This window comes from Schistocerca nitens, chromosome 5 (genome assembly GCF_023898315.1).
Source record: "Schistocerca nitens isolate TAMUIC-IGC-003100 chromosome 5, iqSchNite1.1, whole genome shotgun sequence".
NCBI lineage: Eukaryota > Metazoa > Arthropoda > Insecta > Orthoptera > Acrididae > Schistocerca > Schistocerca nitens.
The window spans coordinates 331,502,084-331,523,058 of NC_064618.1; positions in this window are offsets into that span (position 1 = coordinate 331,502,084).

The following is a 20,975-nucleotide window of genomic DNA, read 5'->3' on the forward strand; positions in this document are numbered from 1 at the left end:
TCCGCTCAATGGTTAAAATCGAGAACATGCTTGCTTCAATTAAAGACCAACTAGGATTACGAGTAACTGGAGTCTACAGTATCAATTGCGTGTGTGGACAGACGCAGCGGTGTATCTGGCAGCGCTGTTCAGAATGTGTGAGGAGCGTTCGCCTCGGCCAGTCCGACAAGTTTGCAGTGGAAGACTACAGCATCAACAAAGGACATATTTTGTTTTTAGACAGACAAAAGTGGTGTGGCGTACCAACGGGATCTAAGTTTCGGTCATAAAAGAGGCTGTGGAAATATGAAAACATGAAGATCTGGTCAGTCGGGACAGCGGTTCGCAAATGATCTCAGCTTGAACGTGGCATAAGCAAAAACACGTCAGGAACTCTCTGATGGGAAAGCAGTGGAGGTGGCGGGTGTGACCGACAGTCAGCTACAGGGCTCGAATCCTGGGACCCCTGTCCACTCTACCCTTTTCTACCCTTCTTGGTCACGCGACTGGTCAACCCGTTGGAGCCTAGGCAGAAGAGTCTGCGGTCCAGTGGCTGAACGAACTGAACGCGAACCCAACATTTCGCCTGAAGGTAACGATCAGGAAAATCATCAATATGTTCCGACAACACAACGCTATGACTCAGCATACAACCCGAGAAGATTTAATCAAAGAAAGAGAGAGTCACAATAAGTAATGACGTCAAGAGCATTCCGATAATAGCAAAAAAATGGCTCAAATGGCTCTGAGCACTATGGGACTTAACATCTGTGGTCATCAGCCCCCTAGAACTTAAAACTACTTAAACCTAACTAACCTAAGGACATCACACACATCCATGCCCGAGGCAGGATTCGAACCTGCGATCGTAGCGGTCATGCGGTTCCAGACTGAAGCGCCTAGAACCGCACGGCCACACCGGCCGGCCGATAATAGCACTTACTGTATGTACTGTACTGTCTATGTTGAAGTCCGACGATGGTGATGCATGTAACACAGTTATAAAATCTGTAAGGATATGACAGAGGAGGAAAATATGGTAGTTACAAGAGATGGGAATGCAAGAAATACATTTAGAGAGTTGAGTTCTCTGACTGTGATCTACAGTGACGATTTAAAATATCAGTAACCATGACTAAAATATCCTTAGCACGGGGGCCGAAGAAATGTTTCAGCTTGTAATAAAAGAAGAACATAAATGAGTAAAAAAGATAAATGCCGCTGATGTATAAAACCTGCGCAGTAAACCACAAAATTACGCAACGACTAGCAACCAAATCTCAATTTTTTTAAAAATTAACAAGCTTTTGAGGCAAGAGTGTGGTTTGTCATCACCTTCAACCTTATTCAAAACTTAAGTTTCAAAACTTGGTAAGTGCCAGAATTACGAATAGTAGTGATAAATTTTTAACTATTAAGTCGTAGAAACAAAATTACTGTTTTATAATCCTCTGAGCCGGCTGTCTTTCAGGGACATAACGAATTTGTATAATCAGTTATGCTGCTATGAGAATTATTTTTTATTAGAATTATAGGCTTATTTCAGTAACAGGAAAAACGATATTGCCTGGAAATCAGGGTTGAAGACGGTTGTAAAATCACATTATTCATAAGTAACTTACAGGTAATACAAGAAATGTACCACAATTTATAAGATCTTCTCTCACAGACAACCTGATTATAGCAGTGTAGCTGAAATAAGCCTATAGTTCAACCAGAAAAAATTAATACTCAAAATAACGTAACTGGTTATACAAATTTATTACGTCCTTGAAAAAATTACTTTTTTTGTAGTCCTGCTACATGTCGAAATATTCGTGCAGCAGTTCCACCTCAGCGAAAATGTTCCATTGGCCTAGTCCAGAAGACTTCTTTGCCCTCTGAACTGGCCTGGTAAAGCTGCCATATTTCCGCTGTCCCCGGAAACCCATTAGTGCACCATACTCCACTACACTCCGCTTTATCAGTGGGGTGCATCATTTAATTCTGGCTACTCTTAGCAACATTCTGTAGTACTGTGGAGTGTACGTTTTTTTGTGTACTAGAACTGAAGACATGTACCTGTGAACAAACAAAAAATTAATTACGTTACTTTATTTTTCGGGGTGATTATTAAAATCTTAAGACTGCCCCTGGTAGGTGGTCATGTAGACGTTTGTCTGTAAAGAAACAAAAAGTTAATTATATAACTTCATTTTTGGGGGTGATAATTAAAATTTTAAGATTGTCCCTGACAGGTGATCATGTAGACATGTACCTGTAAAAAAATTAATTACGTAGCTTTATTTATCGAGGTGATAATTAAAACTTTAGGAATGACTCTGGTAGATGGTCATTGACTCTGACGAAGAAGACATAGCCCTTATGATCCGAAAGCTAATGGAAGAATGTTAGACAAATATTTGTTTATAATTTTTTGAGAAGACGGAATATTGTAAAATTAATGGGAATATTCCCGGAATTAGAAAACACTACTGTTAAAAATGTAAGCAATGTAAGGAACTCGGACTTTTATATCAGAAGACCTTATGGATAGAGAGGATTTGCAGAACAAATTAACACAAGAGAGGAAACATTCCCAGTTCATTGGTCTGGTGTACAAATGATTAATACTTTGGAAGCAGATTGATCAGCTTGAACAGTAGCGAAAAATAAAATGTGAACTACGAACTCTGAAAATGGACAATCTGGACGAGCATGTCAGGTGTCAATACTGAAAAGAAATTGTATGAAGAAATAAGAAAACATGACTGCAGAAAGAACTGAAAAGCTAAATACAAGCAAATCTGGAAAAAATATGTGGATTAAATTTATTGTCCTAGAGATGAGAAAGGAAGTCCTGAAACTTTACATTATCGAAGTACATAGAACAATAGAAAACCAGCAGCGGATTGTCAAGAGTTCTGGACGCAAAGTTTCCAGAGATGTTGCTTGTTGTACTGTGTAGCCATAGATATCACAGTAACGTATGCTCTTCCCTTGAAAAGGAATATAAGACGAGAACTGGAGCTGGTGCTCGACATTTCACGGGAAGTAGCTAGTCTGAAAAGTACCGGTCAAGTTCTGAAGGTTAAGCAACGGTGAGGCAAAGTCTATTCGGTTTTCTGTAAAGACAGCATGTTTAATTTCAGCATTTTTGTATTATTTACAGTCTTATTATAATAGAATAATAACAAACGAAATATTATTTGTACGATGATATGTTCACAGGAATATGGGATCTCCACGAGCAAAGTTGACTTGCGTTAAAGTTTAAGTAAATGACTCAATTTTCTTTGTCGTATGCATCGTGACCTTATACGTAAGATACATATTTTCTTTAGGAACTATGACAACATTAATATTTATAAGAGTAGAAATATCAAAGTTCGTATTTTCGCGCCCCGCGGGAAGTGCGACTGACTCTGTGTGTCAGAAAAACAGATTTTAATAACGGAATAGCAGCTTGAGAATGGTATGCGTCAGACTCGGCTGTGACAAGATATACCACGCTTTCCCCATTCCAGGGTACGAAGCCGTACATCTCGTGATGTCAGGCGAACGTGCTGCTCCAAGACAGTCCTTTTCCCGTTATTCAAATGTCGTCGCCCGTCTGGCAGCCTTAAAATACAGCCCTGTGCCCGACAAGGCGCCCCTCACGGCTGGCGTCGGAAACTGGCGACCTCTATTGGCACAGAAACAAACACGTGTTTCGTTTTTTCCTGTCTCGAGAAAATAATAGTAGGTTTAAGGATAACTTATGAAAGTACTATCTTGGATTAGAATCCGATGGTGACAAGGTAGATCTGACGCAACCAGTAATAGTGATAAAAAGAATAACTAGCGATCTTGGCAAACTTAATTCTTCAAGAATAATATAAGAGCTGTAACAGTACATGGTAGATATATTAGACAGGCTGAAACAGAACTCCAATGACAAGATTTCGGAGTTTGTTCAGCGACATTTTTTGTGTGTTCTGTCATAAGGGACCCGTGGTTTCTTGTCGTTCGTTACAAAGTACTTGAATTTCGTTTCGAATCATTAATGGAATTTACCCGCTAATATAAAAAGTTAGTAGCTTTTATATTGGCTTTACATTTCCTTAATCGGAACTTGGTTTATTAATCCCATTTATCTTTGTATCTACGTTCATGCTTATAAATTAAACATAATTGTAGAATGTCGTGCCAAACAACGTGGCACTACACAAAATGGCGCTAATATCATAGTGATATAGGGAACACACACGACACAGATCTGTAAGTCCACGGTAATGCTGATAAGTTGAGGAAACCGTCCCGAAACACATGTGCTACGAAACGCCACTGTTTCCTGCGCATGTACTCCGACATCAGTATGGGATATGATCACCATGCACTCGTACACAGGCCGCACAACGGGTTGGCATACTCTGGATCAGGTGTTCGAGCAGCTGCTGGGGTATAGTCTCCCATCCTTGCACCAGTGCCTATCGGAGCTCCTGAACTGTCCTAGGGGTTTGAAGACGTGCAGCAATAAATCGACCGAGAGCATCCCAGACGTGCTCGATGGGGTTTAGGTCTGGAGAACAGTCAGGCCACTCCATTCGCCTGATATCTTCTGTTTCAAGATACTCCTCCACGATGGCAGCTCGGTGGAGCCGTGCGTTATCATCCATCAGGAGGAAGGTGGGACCCACTGCACCACTGAAAAGGCAGACATACTGGTGCAAAATGACGTCCCAATACACGTGACCTGTTACAGTTCCTCTGTCGAAGACATGCAGGGGTGTCCGTGCACCAATCATAATCCCACCCCACACCATCAAACCACGACCTCCATACAGCTACCTTTCAAGGACACTAAGGGTTTGGTATCTGGTTCCTGATTTACGCCAGATGAAACCCCAGTGAGAATCACTGTTCAGACTGTACCAGGACTCGTCCGTGAACATAACCTGGGACCATTGTTCCAATGACCATGTTCTGTGTTCTTGACACCAGGCTTTGCGTGCTCTCCTGTGACCAGGGGTCAGTGGAATGCACCTTGCAGGTCTCCGGCCGAATAAACCATGTCTGTTCAGTCGTCTGTAGGCTGTTTGTCTGGAGACAACTGTTCCAGTGGTAAAGTTCCTGTAGTACTCAGTGGCCATCTTCGGGTACTGATGGTGAGATATCGGTCTTCTTGTGGTGTTGTACACTGTGGACGTCACGTACTCTAGCGCCTGGACACTTTTGCTGTCTGCTGGAATCGTTGCCATAATCTTGAGATCATACTTTGTGGCACACGGAGGACCCGTGCTACGACCTGCTGTGTTTGACCAGCCTCCAGTCGCCAACACACCTCTGCGTGTGTGGACTGCCGCCAGCGCCACCGTGCGACGACCGCAGGTCAAATGCACCGCATGGTCATATTCCGAGGTGATTTAAACCCGCAAACCGCCCACCAGAGCGTTGTTTAACCATGTATCAGAATTATCCTTAATTTATGAGAATGGATGTATGTAGCACTGAAAATATTTGCACAGCACTACAAATGTCGAAGGTATGTGTTCTGTGTCTTGTCTGGAAACAAATTTGCTCCATTCACTCACTGTACAATCTGACAACCGTAACATCCTCGAGCTTGAGTTCAGCACTGCTCGGTCTGGTCTCTGATTTGTTTGGCGAGCAGTATCAGTTGCAAGTCGACAGGAACACACACCAGCATTGATAGCTTTCCCGATGAAGATTTGGCCGATATGCACTTCGTGCACGGGTTCAGTACGGCTAAGCGGCACCACGACACTATGCTGAAGGGTTCACGCTGTGGCGACGACAACACTGCAGTACTTTTCTCAACTGCAATTTTTCCAAGTTTTTGTCTTTAAATCTATCCACACTTCCGTATATCAATATTAACGTACACGAATACACAGTCAGTAACACCAGATGACGACCTCTCCCCATAAATTAAAGCCTCTTATAGCTCCTATGGACTCAGAGGACAACAGATCTGAGCACTGTCATTTTGTAGCCAACTGGGAGCACTGTATCGACACAGGGAACACTGAACCGCCTCAGTGCGATCAAATTGGCTTGTAGTTGTCCATTACATACAACCGTACAACGCTTTGCGTTATGATGCACGAAGACTGTGAAACATCTGGAATGGACCGTGATCAATGAAATCGGGTTCTTTTGACTTAAGAGTACAGGATTTGTCGCCTGATGATATTCGCATAAGCTTATGGGTCAGCCACACGCCAGTTCACATTTAAGCATACATTGCCATGGTTCCAGCATATGGTCAGTAATGTTGTGAGTGTCAGGTATGGTAGTCGGACACGTCTCATCGGCAACGAGACTGTGCGGAATCGCGACACGATCTCCAACCCAAGAGGCAACATTTCGGCTATATGTTCGTCGACGTTAATGCACTACACAGCACTCACCACATGAGCACTTCCCTTCATGAGGTGAAATCACCGGAATGGAGTGATCTGCGGTATCTGATGACGTTTGCCCGACTGAACACTCTTGGGAACGGCTGAAACGGACAGCTCTTGTGGATGGGATAAACAACAAGGTACAAATACTGAATGATGGAACAGTCCATGGATGCACTGCCATTTTATAGTGCCCAACGGGAACAATGTTTCGGCGATCGAAACTGTCGCCATCGTCAGATGCGAGACGACCTGACCACCTGGAGACGAACCACCGACTTGTATCCCCTATTGCCCCGCCCTCCCCTGGACAACTCCATACACTGGTCAATGTCTGAGGGCACTCTGTCAACATGAATATTGGCTCTCTGTTCGCCCTGGATGCCGGCTAAATTTTTTGTTGACTGTCTTCTTAATTAGGCCCAATTATGGTTCCCAAGCCTTGCTGATTGATGAGATTTTCGCTGGTGTGAATTTGAATAGCTTCTCTAACACGACTCTCGCACTACGACGTTTGTGCTAAAAACCTGGTGCTTCCACATCCCATAGCATAAGACTCGGACAAAGAGTGCTGTGCAACCGCAGACTTGTTACGATACATCAGTCAGGTGTATCGCTAGCATCGATTTTCGATGATGAGCACTGTTTGTTCCATATAGACTGAGGTGACAAAAGTCATGGGATAGCGATATACTCACATACAGGTGGCGGTAGTATCGCGTACCAAAGGTGTAAAAGGGCGGTGCACTAACGAAGCTGTCATTTCTACACAGGTGATTCATATGAAAATGTTTCCGAAACGGTTATGGCCGAAAGACGGGAATTAATAGATTTTTAGAGCGGGATGGTAAATGGAGTTATATACGAGGGCTATCCACAAAGTACATTACGTTTTGGAATTAAAAATAAATAAAGTATTGGAAATTTTTTTGTTATATACAGATGAAAGCCACACTTAAATACTACTTTTCTACATAGTTTCCATTTAAATTAAGGCACTTATCGTAGCGATTGACGACCTTGGAAATTCCTTCGTCGTAAAATTCAGCCGCCTACGCCTTCAACCACGTAACGACTGTCTTTTTGGACAGAAAAGGTGTGATTTTTGTGAATTTCCTGGAAAGAGGCACTACAATAAACTTTCAAAGGTATTGCCAAACTCTGCACAACCTCAGAAGAGCAATACAAAACAAGCGCAGGGGAAAGTTGGGCTCAAAGATCTTGCTGATTCACGACAACGCCGGGGCCCACACGGCAAATGCCACTCGTGAAGTTCTCAAATCTTTTAAGTGGAAGTTGTTTCCTCATCCGCCGTACAGTCCAGACTTGGCACCTAGCGACTTCCACTTATTCCCAGCAATGAAGAAGTGGTTGGCTATGCAGCCTTTTGATGACGACGCACAGCTTCATGAAGAGGTAACCACGTGGTTGAAGGCGCAGGCGGCCGAATTTTACGAGGAAGGAAATTCCAAGCTCGTCCATCGCTATGATAAGTGCCTTAATTTAAATGGAAACTATGTACAAAAGTAGTATTTAAGTGTGGCTTTCATCTGTATATAATAAAAAAAAATTTCCAATACTTCATTTATTTTTAGTTCCAAAACGTAATGCCCTATGTGGATAGCCCTCGTACATGGGACATTCCATTTTGGAAACCGTTTGGGAATTCTATTCCGAGATACACAGTGCCAAGAGGGTTTCGATAGTGTTACATGCCAGCCATTACCTCTCACCAAGGACTACGTAGTGGCCGACGACCTTCACTTAACCGAGCGAAGCGATGTTTGCACAGAGTTGTTACTGCTAACAGACAAACAACACTGCGTGAAATAACGACAGAAACCAATGTGAGACGTACAAAAAAATGTATCCGCTAGTACAGTGTGGCAAAATTTGGCGTTGATGGGCTAACAGCATGACATCGCCTGCAGCACCTTTCCTGGCCTCATAAGAGTTGGACCCTAAACTACTGGAAAACCGTGACCTGGTCAGATGAGTCCCGATTTCAGTTGGTAAGAGTTGATGGTAGGGCACACATCTCACGAAGCCATTTACCCAAGTTGTCAACAAAGCACTGTACCAGCTGGTGGAGACTCCTTAGTGGTGTGGGCTATATTTACGTGGAATGGAATGAGTCCTCTGGTCCAACTGAACCGATCATTGACTGGAAATGGTTATTTTCGGCTACCTGGAGACCATTTGCAGCCATTCAACGATGAATTTTTATGGACGACAATGCGCCACGCCACCGTGCAACAGTTCGCTGAAAAATGGCTCTGAGCACTATGGGACTTAACATCTGTGGTCATCAGTCCCCTACAACTTAGAACTACTTAAACCTAACTAACCTAAGGACATCAGACACATCCATGCCCCAGGCGGGATTCGAACCTGCGACGGTAGCGGTCACGCGGTTCCAGACTGAAGCGCCTAGAACGGCACGGCCACACCGGCCGGCCTGCGACACTTGTTCGCGAATGGTTTGAAGAACATTCTTTATGGTTTGAGAGAATGATTTGGCATCCAGATCTCCCAATATGAATCCATCGAACATTAATGGGACATATCGAGAGGCGAATTCATGCACAAAATTATGCAAACAATTGGAAATTTGTGGGAAGGACTATGGGACCAGACTGCTGAGGTCATCGGTCCCTAGGGTTATGCAGTACTTAATCTAACTTAAACTAACTTACCCTAAGGACAACACACACACCCGTTCCCGAGGGAGGACTCGAACTTCCAAGGGGGGGGGGGGGGGGGAGCCGCGCGGACCGTGAGAAGACGCCTCAGGCCGCACGGCTACCAGACCGCACGGCTACCCCGCAGGGCCAAAATCATGCACAGGCAATACTATTACAATTATGGACAGTTATAGAGGCAGCATGGTTCAGTATTTCTGCAGGGGACTTCCAATGTCTTGTATAGTCCATGCCACATCGAGTTGCTGCACTACACCGGGAAAAAGGAGACTCGACGCGATAGTAGCAGGTATTCCATGAATTCAGTCACCTCGTTGTATGTCTTGCCGTATTCGTACAGCATCAAGCAAACTCCGACCTTCCATTAATCGAGATCATCTTTGTCGCTTCTCGAGAATGTCCGTGTATTTTTTTTAGGCAAAAGACAGTTCTTACTCGCTTTTTTCAGTATTTATTCGAATTTCCTAGTAGCGCACAGGTGTATGGTATAAAACCAGAGGTTGCCTCATTCTCCGTCCGTCTCCATAGGTTGAACAGTACTGGTGGAGCAGAGAGCGCTTCTAATCTGCCGTTCTGAGTAACCGTTTTCTGGAACCGTGGAGCACTATTGGGAAAAATCGGACCTAGGCCTAAGATCCAGCAATATGGAAACGGACTCGGGGACCTGCGGCGATAGTATTCGTGTAGCACATATTTCCGTTTTAGGTTGCCACGACTCCGGAGTCCTCTACAGGAGACAAATATCCTCGTTGGGTGGATCTGCAGTTCGTATGTTGTTAGTGAACAGTCCGTACACTGAATAGCTAACAAAGCTGTTTGCACATAAAGTAACTTAGGTTGTACGTGCACAGACGAATGGTAAGGAAAGACACAGCAGTAGTGGGTGGTGGGGGATGGGAGGAGGGGAGGGTAGGAGGGCTCAGGAGGTGGTGGTGGGAGGAGTGGAGGGGGTAGGAGGGCTCCATTCTGTTCGGACGGCCACTGTGGACCTAGCGCAGTTGGCCAGCTGAAGCTTATGCTCAGATGCTTTATGTTGCATGAGGTGCGAGCTACAGCTAGCGCGTCTGCAAAAGACTGTATTGACAGGTTACGCCAGTACAACAAATATGCGTTTCTCGTTCGAGAAAAAAAATGGCTCTAATGTCTCTGAGCACTATGGGACTTAACATCTGAGGTCAACAGTCCCCTAGAACTACTTTAACCTAACTAACCTAAGGACATCACACACATCCATGCCCGAGGCAGATTTCGAGCCTGCGACCGTAGCGGTCGCGCGGTTCCGGAGTGAAGCGCCTAGAACCGCTCGGCCACACCTGCCGGCTTCTCGTTCGAGAACCAAAAGGGAATAGTCGCATAAAGAAAAGAATTAACGAAAGAAGGAAGCCTCACAAAATAAAATAAAAGGGTAAAGATGTAGTGTGGCGGACAAAGTAAGTTAAAATGAAGAACGTGTCCCGTGGAAAATTATATGTGTATCCTCTAGAAACCTGACAACCTGTTCCGTCAGTATTACCAAAACATAGAGTTTGCTTCTCTTTCTTTCATGTCTTTCCTGGAGTAATGAAGCCTTGGGAAGTACTTTTAGCTGTTTTTCCCCTCTCCTTTATTCTTACTATGGTGCCAGTGTAAGACTTGTCAGTTCCCATAACCTTCTCAGTCACACTTTTGAATAATTTGCTTACTCGTTTGCCTCTTCCGACTTCAGTTTAATGGCTTTGCATATAATCACGCAAGTCTGATAATGACGAACTTTTCCTGACTGTAAAGTGTGCGAAGACTGTGGCTTCATACTATGTAGTAAAAGTGTAAGAACGTTGTAGTGTAACACCATAGCTCTACTGCTCTACTGATTTATTTTGCCTTTTTGTTTTATTTAATATTAAATCGTTGAGTTTCTGTAAATGTTGTTGGATTGAATCCATACCATGAGAGTGTTTATTCTTTTCTCTGTTATAAACTTGATGTCTTTTGGAATGTGGGAAGTTTGACCTATGTAATTCGTACGATATGAGCAAATGATATGTTTGTCTTTCTCACTTAATGTCTTTGGTTATCTTTGAGATTGAATAATTTTGTTTAAATAATTTTTTGTAGAAATACCAATATGTGCAAATGTACTGTTTTAATTAATATGTTTGACTGTTGTTATGTAATTGCTGATCCTCACTTAGGGTTCTTAGTTACTTTGGATGTAAAAGGTGTTGTGTACCCCTCGGGAACGGAACTGTGTAGCGCGCGCAAATTGTGGTTGGCCTAGGTAGAAAAGGTGGAACCAAGAGTCAGTCGGGGACGAGCTACCAAACTGTCAACCGCTCAAGTAAAAGTTGTATATTGTGCTGGTACCGAGACAGGCTTTTCCTGACGCTTTCCAATGCCTCCGATGGATGGATAAAGAGCTGGAACTATTCTGATATTGGTATCTATCATCGCCACCAAGAAATGACAGAGTCCAGCAATTCTACCTGCAAATCCACCTACCAACATGCAATCGTCACCACATTGCGCAATCACTGTAATGGAACTCTATAGTAATGTACAGTGAAGGATCAGCTTATTTGATGCGTTAGTGTGCTCAAATATAAGGTAATTTATAACTGAATTTATGTACCTACCTCGATTTTTTTCCTAATCATAACACCTCTCAGGTTCCTCTCCGTTTGAACTAAAGTGATTACCGAGTGTCCTTATTGAAAGAACATTGAAGCCTAGTGTTTTAACTAATTAATGCCTGTTGAACATAGCATAAAGAAAGTTAAATTAATGTGGCAAGAGAGTGAACTAAAGTAAATGATGCTTGCTGAAAATAATGTTTCTATTAAAACTGCTTATTAACATGTCGTTGGCAACTTCAAAATTAAAAGTTCGTAAAACTGAGGCTTATAAAGTTTTGCTTAGTAAATGATCACATTGATGCCAGTTGTAAATCGCAAAAGGTGAGTCAGTATCTTAATAATATGTCAATTTTGTGTCTCACAGTAGTCAAAGTTGAAAACTGCAATTGTGTAAAGTTAGATACTCATACTTGCTAAGCACTTGTTTCTTTTGTGTATTTAAAGTGCATATTAATAGTGTGATAGGATCCACAGGTTATCCTTTATGCTCATGATAAATAACAATTAATAGAAAGACCACTATCTATGAAAACAATAATTTCTTTACTCAAAAGACAGTGAGAAGTAACCTGTTAGTGAATTCCATTTAGCTTTCATTCTAAACAGAAAAGTATATAGCTGAGAGAGACTTAACCTGTGACCAGTTCATAATTTTGCAGTGAACTACATTTACAATTTTATGTCAGCTAGGAAAATGTTTGAAAAGTAATACTGAACCTATGTCCAATTTATGATTCTACAGTGAATATTAATAGTAATGTTATATAGACCATTCAGTTTGAATAAGCCCTGAAAGTAATAGTGTGTAGTGTTATAAGGTTATATTTATGCAAATAGTTTGTTCTTATCTGTTAGGTCCAACCGTAACCTGAACATACTGTATTCAGGTGCCAGAGTTCATAGCACTCGCGTGTGGCAAAGAGTAGGTTGTGTTTGTCCGTTAAAGTTACTCATACTTATTTACTTGAACAAGAATGTCAATCATTCTCTTGCCTAATTAGGCTGGCGACCGTTTTCATTATTCTTTGAACAGTGTAGATAGGCCCGCATCTCGTGGTCGTGCGGTAGCGGTGTCGCTTCCCACGCCCGGGTTCCCGGGTTCGATTCCCGGCGGGGTCAGGGATTTTCTCTGCCTCGTGATGGCTGGGTGTAGTGTGCTGTCCTTAGGTTAGTTAGGTTTAAGTAGTTCTAAGTTCTAGGGGACTGATGACCATAGATGTTAAGTCCCATAGTGCTCAGAGCCATTTGAACCATTTGAACAGTGTAGATAGGTAAAATATTGTTTGATAAGCCACCTCCGTTAGGTACAACAAAATTCCTCTCAGAGGTTAACACTGCTCTGCTTCTTTATACTATAATTGCTTGAATAAAAATAATTCCATTATACGAACTGCCGCCAGCTTTGAGGTTAGAGTATAACAGTAGCAGACGGTAGTGTTACAGTAGATGTGCAAGTCCGCAAGTGATAGCCAAACAAGTCTGCTGCCACTGCGGAACACAAGGATCGAGTGCATAGGGGCCACGTTATTTTGCGCGAGCGTTGCTTCACTTCTGAACCTGGACTGCTTGCTTTTTAACACGTTCACGCTGGCGCTGAGAGCTGTGGTTGTCACTGTGAATCGGCGGGTGCATTTATTTTTTCCTCCATGTGGCGGCGCCGGTTTTCCTGTTTCTCGCCGTGAGGCAGCGGTTGCTTTCAAACCCCTAAGCTGTTATTGTACCATAGTGGAACTTTATTTCGAAAGTGACGGAAGTCAATTGTTTGATAACGACGAGGGAACACATAAAATAATTTTACAGTGAATTAATCACAAAGTATCCACTTTGTTCAGAAAGCCCTCTCGTTGAACCGTCACACAGAATTGTATTCATTGCTCCTGGCTGATACGTAATACATCGTACGTCAATGTATTGCTGTTTGCGTACTGGATAGAGTTGGTCATGAGCCACCTGAGGTACATCCCAGTGTGAACGAGTTAAGATAGTCCCAGATTTGTTATCGGAAACGCCTGAGCTCATGCAAATTCTAGTCATAATTTGTGCTCTTTACTACGTGTTACTACATGTTAGCGTCGATCTTGATTTTCATACACTAGTTTATTCCAAGCGGTTCTAGGCGCTACAGTCTGGAACCGCGCGACCGCTATGGTCGCAGGTTCGAATCCTGCCTCGGGCATGGATGTGTGTGGTGTCCTTAGGTTAGTTAGGTTTAAGTAGTTCTAAGTTATAGGGCACTGATGACCTTAGAAGTTAACTCCCATAGTGCTCAGAGCCATTTGAACCATTTTTTTGAAATAGTTTATTCGCGGCCATTACCTAGCTAATTTGTTCAAATGGTTCAAATGCCTCTGAGCACTATGGGACTCAACTGCTGTGGTCATAAGTCCCCTAGAACTTAGAACTACTTAAACCTAACTAACCTAAGGACAGCCATCACGAGGCAGAGAAAATCCCTGACCCCGCCGGGAATCGAACCCGGGAACCCGGGCGTGGGAAGCGAGAACGCTACCGCACGACCACGAGATGCGGGCAGCTAATTTGTATCTGCTAACGATCCCAGAAGTGGCGACGAGGAACTGGAATCCTCGTGTGTTATAAGCACGTTGTGGATGCAAAGCCTACTGAATAGAGGCAGCAACCTATGCTGCAAGAGTAACAGTAACAACAATCGCATGAAATCCATAGACAGTTATACTACAGAAACAGCAGAGAAACACGCGTAAGGGTGTAACAGAATGGGACATTGTTCTTGTGGTGTCACCGCTAGACACCACACTTGCTAGGTGGTAACTTAAATCGGCCGCGGTCCTGTAGTACATGTCGGACCCGCGTGTCGCCACTGTGTAATCGCAAACCTAGCGCCACCACATGGCAGGTCACAAGACACGGACTAGACCTCGCCCCAGTTGTACGGACGACATTGCTTGCGACCAGAAGTACGACGCCTTCCTCTCATTTGCCGAGAGACAGATAGAATAGCCTTCAGCTTAGTCCATAGCTACTACCTAGCAAGGCGCCATTTGTATCAGTGCTTATAGCTTACTAATATTCAAGAGAGATGTATTCCAACAAGAGAATTAAAGATAAGTATTAAAACGCTACGTACTTTTCTTCTTATTCATTAATAAGTCTCATGTTCCAGAACTTCAAGCCCGTCTGCGTTAGTTTAGCGTGCACCTAGCTACCTCATTGTGTCTATGCTGTATGAACTAGACACAACATTATTTGGCGACGAGTAAAAGAGTTTGTATTAATTCGTTTGTGTCATGGCTTCGCCACAATCTCCAGATGTACTGTCCGAATTTTTTCGCTTGCAGAATCAGCAGACGCAGGCGTTATTGGAAGCCCTTGGACAGCTCGTCCAGGGTCACCGTGCGCTGCAAACCGATGCGGCAGCCGCCGCTTCTTCGCTACCGCTGCCTCCAAACGCTGTTGCACCTCCGTTTCGTAGTTTTGACGCAGCTCAAGAGTCGTGGACTGAATGGTCCCGACAATTTGCCTTCCATCTAGCAGCCTACAGAATTCAAGGTAATGAGCGGCAGCCGTTTTTGCTTTCTTGTGTCGGTGTGTCTACCTACCGTGTGATTGTGAAATTGTTTCCCCGACGCGACGTAGCAACTCTGTCCTACGAAGAAATTTTGTCTGCTTTAGATGCCTATTTCAAAGAAACAGTAAATGTAGTTGCAAAACGGTATACGTTCTTTCGTACAAAACGTACGGCCGGTCAGACTAATAGGGAGTGGGTTGCAACTTTGCAAGGACTTACTCGGGAGTGTGCATTTGAATGTGACTGTGGACTTCCTTATTCAGATACAATGGTGCGTGATGCAATAGCACAGAACGTTTCTGATGTTCGCATAAGGGAACAGATTTTGAAACTCGTAAATCCCTCCCTTCAACAAGTGATAGACATATTGGATAGGCAAGACACACTTGACTTTGCTCTCAGGCATCTTTTGAAACTTCGCCAGCAGTGTGTCACATTAACCGGCCCGCCGGGCCCGCTGCACGGGACGCTAAGCGGCCCTCGCGCCCATCGCAGCAGCGGCAGCCTACCTTGCAAACACGTGCGCCGCGTAAGCCAGCAACTGCAGTGAAATCATGCCCGCGGTGTGCAACTAGACATTCGCGTGAAAATTGCCCGTCACGCCAAGCTATTTGCTTTTACTGTCAAAAGAAAGGACATGTTCAAAGTGTTTGCCAGAAAAAGCTTAGATCAGACAATCACAATAATTCCAGGCCTTTTGCTTCGCGCCGGAATAAAACCCAGGACAATCGGGCTCGTGGACCTTCGCCCATGGACATTCATGTAGTTCATTCCCACCCGTCCAGTGACACTTTAGCTAACAGTGACTGTGTTCGTCCCACCAAAAGTGTGCGTCGACGTCGCCGGAAATCCCGTAAAGTCGCAAGTGCTTCTGTACCTGTATCAGTTCAAATTGCAAGTGACAGTCGCTCTTGTCGTCAACAGGACCATAAACTTTTTGTGGACCTGGACTTTGAAGGCAAAGTGATACCATTCCAGCTCGATACCGGAGCTGCAGTTTCATTGCTCAATCACGACACGTACAAACAACTGGGCAAACCGCCATTGCGTGCCGCAAATGTTACGTTAACTAGTTACTCAGGACAGCATATACCTGTGTTAGGACAGTGCAGCCTTCTTGCCACATACAAGGGACAAACGAAACTTGTGTCATTCTACGTTCTTCGTTCTTCTGGTGCAGTGAACTTGTTTGGTTTAGATTTGTTTCAATTGTTTAATTTGTCTATAGTAAATCAGGTCCTATCAGTGAATCCGACTGTGCCTTCCGCCAGTGTTTCTAGTCTTTGTGAAGAATTTGCAGACATTTTTGCACCGGGCCTTGGTTGCGCTAAGAACTATGAAGCACATTTGGAATTGAAAGACAACGCGCAACCGAAATTTTTCAGAGCGCGCAATGTTCCCCACGCATTGCGTGATGAGGTCGCAAGAACATTGCACGATTTAGAATCTCAAGGTGTAATTGAACGTGTGCAGGCTTCTCTCTGGGCCTCACCCTTAGTAATTTTGCCAAAACCTTCCGGAAAACTGAGACTTTGTGTGGACTTCAAGGCAACTGTGAATCCACAACTAGTGACTGCTACTTTTCCTTTGCCCCGCCCGGAAGATCTTTTTGACAAACTGTGCCCGGGACAATATTTTTCCAAATTGGACCTAGCAGATGCGTACTTGCAGATACCTGTGGACGAAGAATCCCAGCGCGTCTTGGTGGTCAACACGCATCTTGGCTTGTATCGCTTCAAAAGACTGCCATTCGGGTGTGCATCCACACCTGCTTTCTTTTAGCATTAATTCCAAACAGGTTTGTGCGCAATGCTTCTTCCATTTCAGCTCCGCTTCATCGCTTACGCCGTAAAGGTGTTCCGTTCGTCTGGACGACGGAATGCGAACGCGCCTTTCGCCAGTTGAAATCGGCGTTACTTTCAAATACTTGCCTTACGCCATTCGATCCCCAGAAACCCCTTTTGTTGATGGTAGATGCATCGGATTTCGGGATCGGTGCTGTGCTTGCACACAAGGATGGCTCGCATGATCGCCCTATTGCCTTTGCGTCAAAATTGCTCTCATCTGCGCAAAGAAATTATTCACAAATAGAGAAAGAAGCTTTAGCTCTCGTGTTTGGTGTTACAAAGTTTCACGATTTCTTGTATGGTCGTCACTTTACAATCATCACGGACCACAAACCTTTGACATCGCTTTTTCATCCGAACAAGCCTGTACCTCCACGTACAGCGCAGAAATTCATTCGCTGGTCGCTTTTTCTCTCGCAGTACCGCTACGATATCTTGTATCGGTCCACTGCTAAGCACGGCAACGCTGATGCGTTGTCCCGTTTGCCTGTTGCTGAGGATAAAGCATTCGATTCTTCCGAACTTGCTTGCATGTTCATTGATTCAGAAACCGATGACGTGGTCGCATCGTTTCCGATTGATTTTCGTCGTGTAGCTACAGCCACAGCTGCTGACCCTGTCCTTGCTACTGTTTTGCGTTTTGTTGCTACGCAATGACCCTTGTCAAAGTCACGGATCGAGGATCCTTTGGTTCGCCGTTTTTTTGCTCACAAGGAGAGACTTTTTGTACGACGTGGTGTTTTGTTGTTGCGTTCCGATAATGATCAGTCCAGAGTCGTAGTCCCACGTTCGTTACAGTCCTCTGTCTTAAAGCTTCTTCACCAAGGACATTGGGGTATAGTGCGTACGAAACAACTTGCTCGTCAGCACTGTACTTGGTTCGGAATCGATGCTGCGATTACAAATATGTGCTCCTCTTGCGTGGCGTGTGCCGAACAACAATCCGCACCGCCGCGGAAATTCTTTGCATGGCCGAAAGCCACTTCCCCTTGGCAACGCTTGCACATAGATTTTGCTGGTCCATTCTGGAATGCTCGATGGTTGGTTGTGGTCGATGCTTTCAGTAATTTTCCTTTTGTTGTCCGGATGTCTTCCACGACGTCTTCTGCCACAATCCAAGCCTTGTCTGCTATCTTTTGCATTGAGGGTCTTCCGCAGACTATTGTTTCCGACAATGGCCCACAATTCATGTCCGCAGAATTTCAGTCATTCTGCAAGGCCAATGGTATTCAACATCTGACGTCCGCGCCGTTTTCGCCTCAGTCAAACGGTGCCGCTGAACGATTGGTCCGGACTTTCAAGTCACAGATGTTGAAATTGAAAGAGTCGCATTCTCGGGAGGACGCTTTGTTGCTCTTTTTGTCTTCATATCGCTCTCAGCCTCGCGATGGTCGCTCGCCGGCTGAATTGCTCCATGGTCGATCTCATCGCACCCTGATGTCTTTGCTGCATCCGCCACATCGGGTTCCTGTGCAGCGGCAGGCTCCTGCTTTTGCTCCTGGCGACGTTGTCTATTATCGCAACTATCGCGGTTCACAGCGTTGGCTCGCAGGGCGCATTCTCCGCTGCCTCGGCCGCGCGATGTATTTGGTTTTGGGGGCCTCTGGTGAGGTGCGTCGGCATCTCCATCAGCTGCGCCTCTGTCGTCGCCTGGGTTCTGCCGCTCCCCGTCTGCTTTCAGCGACGGAGCCGTCCGGTCAGCGCCTTGGGGACCCATCTACTGGCTCGCCTCATCCCCAGGTGTTACCGACGCTGCCTTCCATTTTGCCTCATGGCGTCGCGCCGCCGCCGCCGCCGCCGCCGCAGCCGCCGCCGGCGCCGCCCGCAGGGGACGCTTCGCTGCGGCCGCCACGCGCCTCCCTGGGTCACGCGCCGCCGCTCGCTTCCCGTGACCAGCCGTCCTCCGCCATGGACCTCTTGCCCGCTCCGGACCAGATGTCGTCTTCGCGCGTCGGATTCCCCGACGCAATGGAGGTCGACCCTTCGGCCCCTCTTGTCTCATTACGTGCGCATACACCTCATGTTGACGTGCACCCTGGACTAGGTTTGCAGGCGTTTCCTAGCTCCCCTCGGACCGAATGGCCGGGTGCGGGTGGCACAGCCTCGCCTGTTGTTAGGCTCCCCGCCTCATCGCATACGTCAACATGGGGTCCTCCCCACGGCGGGCGGAAGCCTTATCTCACGACCGTTCGCCGATTTGCGGGGGAGGAATGTGGTGTCACCGCTAGACACCACACTTGCTAGGTGGTAACTTAAATCGGCCGCGGTCCTGTAGTACATGTCGGACCCGCGTGTCGCCACTGTGTAATCGCAAACCTAGCGCCACCACATGGCAGGTCACAAGACACGGACTAGACCTCGCCCCAGTTGTACGGACGACATTGCTTGCGACCAGAAGTACGACGCCTTCCTCTCATTTGCCGAGAGACAGATAGAATAGCCTTCAGCTTAGTCCATAGCTACTACCTAGCAAGGCGCCATTTGTATCAGTGCTTATAGCTTACTAATATTCAAGAGAGATGTATTCCAACAAGAGAATTAAAGATAAGTATTAAAACGCTACGTACTTTTCTTCTTATTCATTAATAAGTCTCATGTTCCAGAACTTCAAGCCCGTCTGCGTTAGTTTAGCGTGCACCTAGCTACCTCATTGTGTCTATGCTGTATGAACTAGACACAACAGTTCTACTAACAGCATCATCAACTCAGTAGGTATCTGCACCACAGTGGTCAGCCGTTACGCTTTCAGCGTGTGATGTTTCGATGAAGTACATTCTCCTCCAATGGTTTTGGTTGTTTTGCAAGACTATTAATATTTCACTGATTAACGTGCAGGCTCGAAAATTACCCCTCGTAAGATATGATGTCTTACCATTCCCAGACACAAAAGTGTGTAGCGGATACTGGGCTAATTTTCAATCAGTGTCAGAAAAATGCGAACCAGTTGTATATACCTACAGCGTCTTCACTTGTGGTCACCGTGTAACACGTCTTTCGTTGAATCTACAATGTGGAGTGTAGTTGTGAGTCTGCATCCCAGCCAGCATATGTAGAACCAAATAAACCGATTAGGAATGTAAACAGAAATTCTCCCTCAACGTCGGTTTGCACAAAAATATGATGTCATGCAGACAGAAATTCTAGTAGTAATAATAGTCTGCAACCACAGACGGTGCAATTGACTAAATCTCGATCTACGTATTTTGCTTGCAGCAAACGTTGTTATTTGGCCGCCGCCTGTCACAGCCATCCATCAGCATGTTGCGCTACCATTCTGTACGGAATCACACTGGTACCACCAGCCCGTACCGAACTCCACTCAAACTGATGATCTCACTGGTCTTATAAAACGTGGACGTGGATTTTCAAGTGAATAGCAGAGCTTTTGATTCCAGAATTACTGAAACTCACTGGTGTATCAGCTATCTGTGGTGGTCGTTTGTAACAACTGTGATCAGTCTATTGCTTTTAAAGGGCACCTACAGACATATATGTAGACAAGTAATATTTTTTCTGGTTAATGAAAGACCGCTCCGCTTGTTGAAAAGTACTTTATTGTTTGGAAAGGTGTAACGTTGTTACTTTATTTTGTTCTGAAAGCGGTGCTGATATTCAATAAAAGCGGGTTAAAAGCTGTGAGCTGTCTGGGGAAGTTAACCTTGCATTACTGAGCAACTGTTTCACCAGGTAAGTCTAGCTTACCAAATTCCCAACCAGACTAACATTAATTATAATCTTTTAATCGCCATACGACAACCGGTGATATATATATGTATATAAAAAGAGAATTTAAATAAAAAGAAATAAATCAGTTTATATTTGGAAATTTATTTTAACATTGATCACTGAAATTTCAGCATATTAAACTTGATTCATAACTAAACTGGTGCCTTATTTACGAT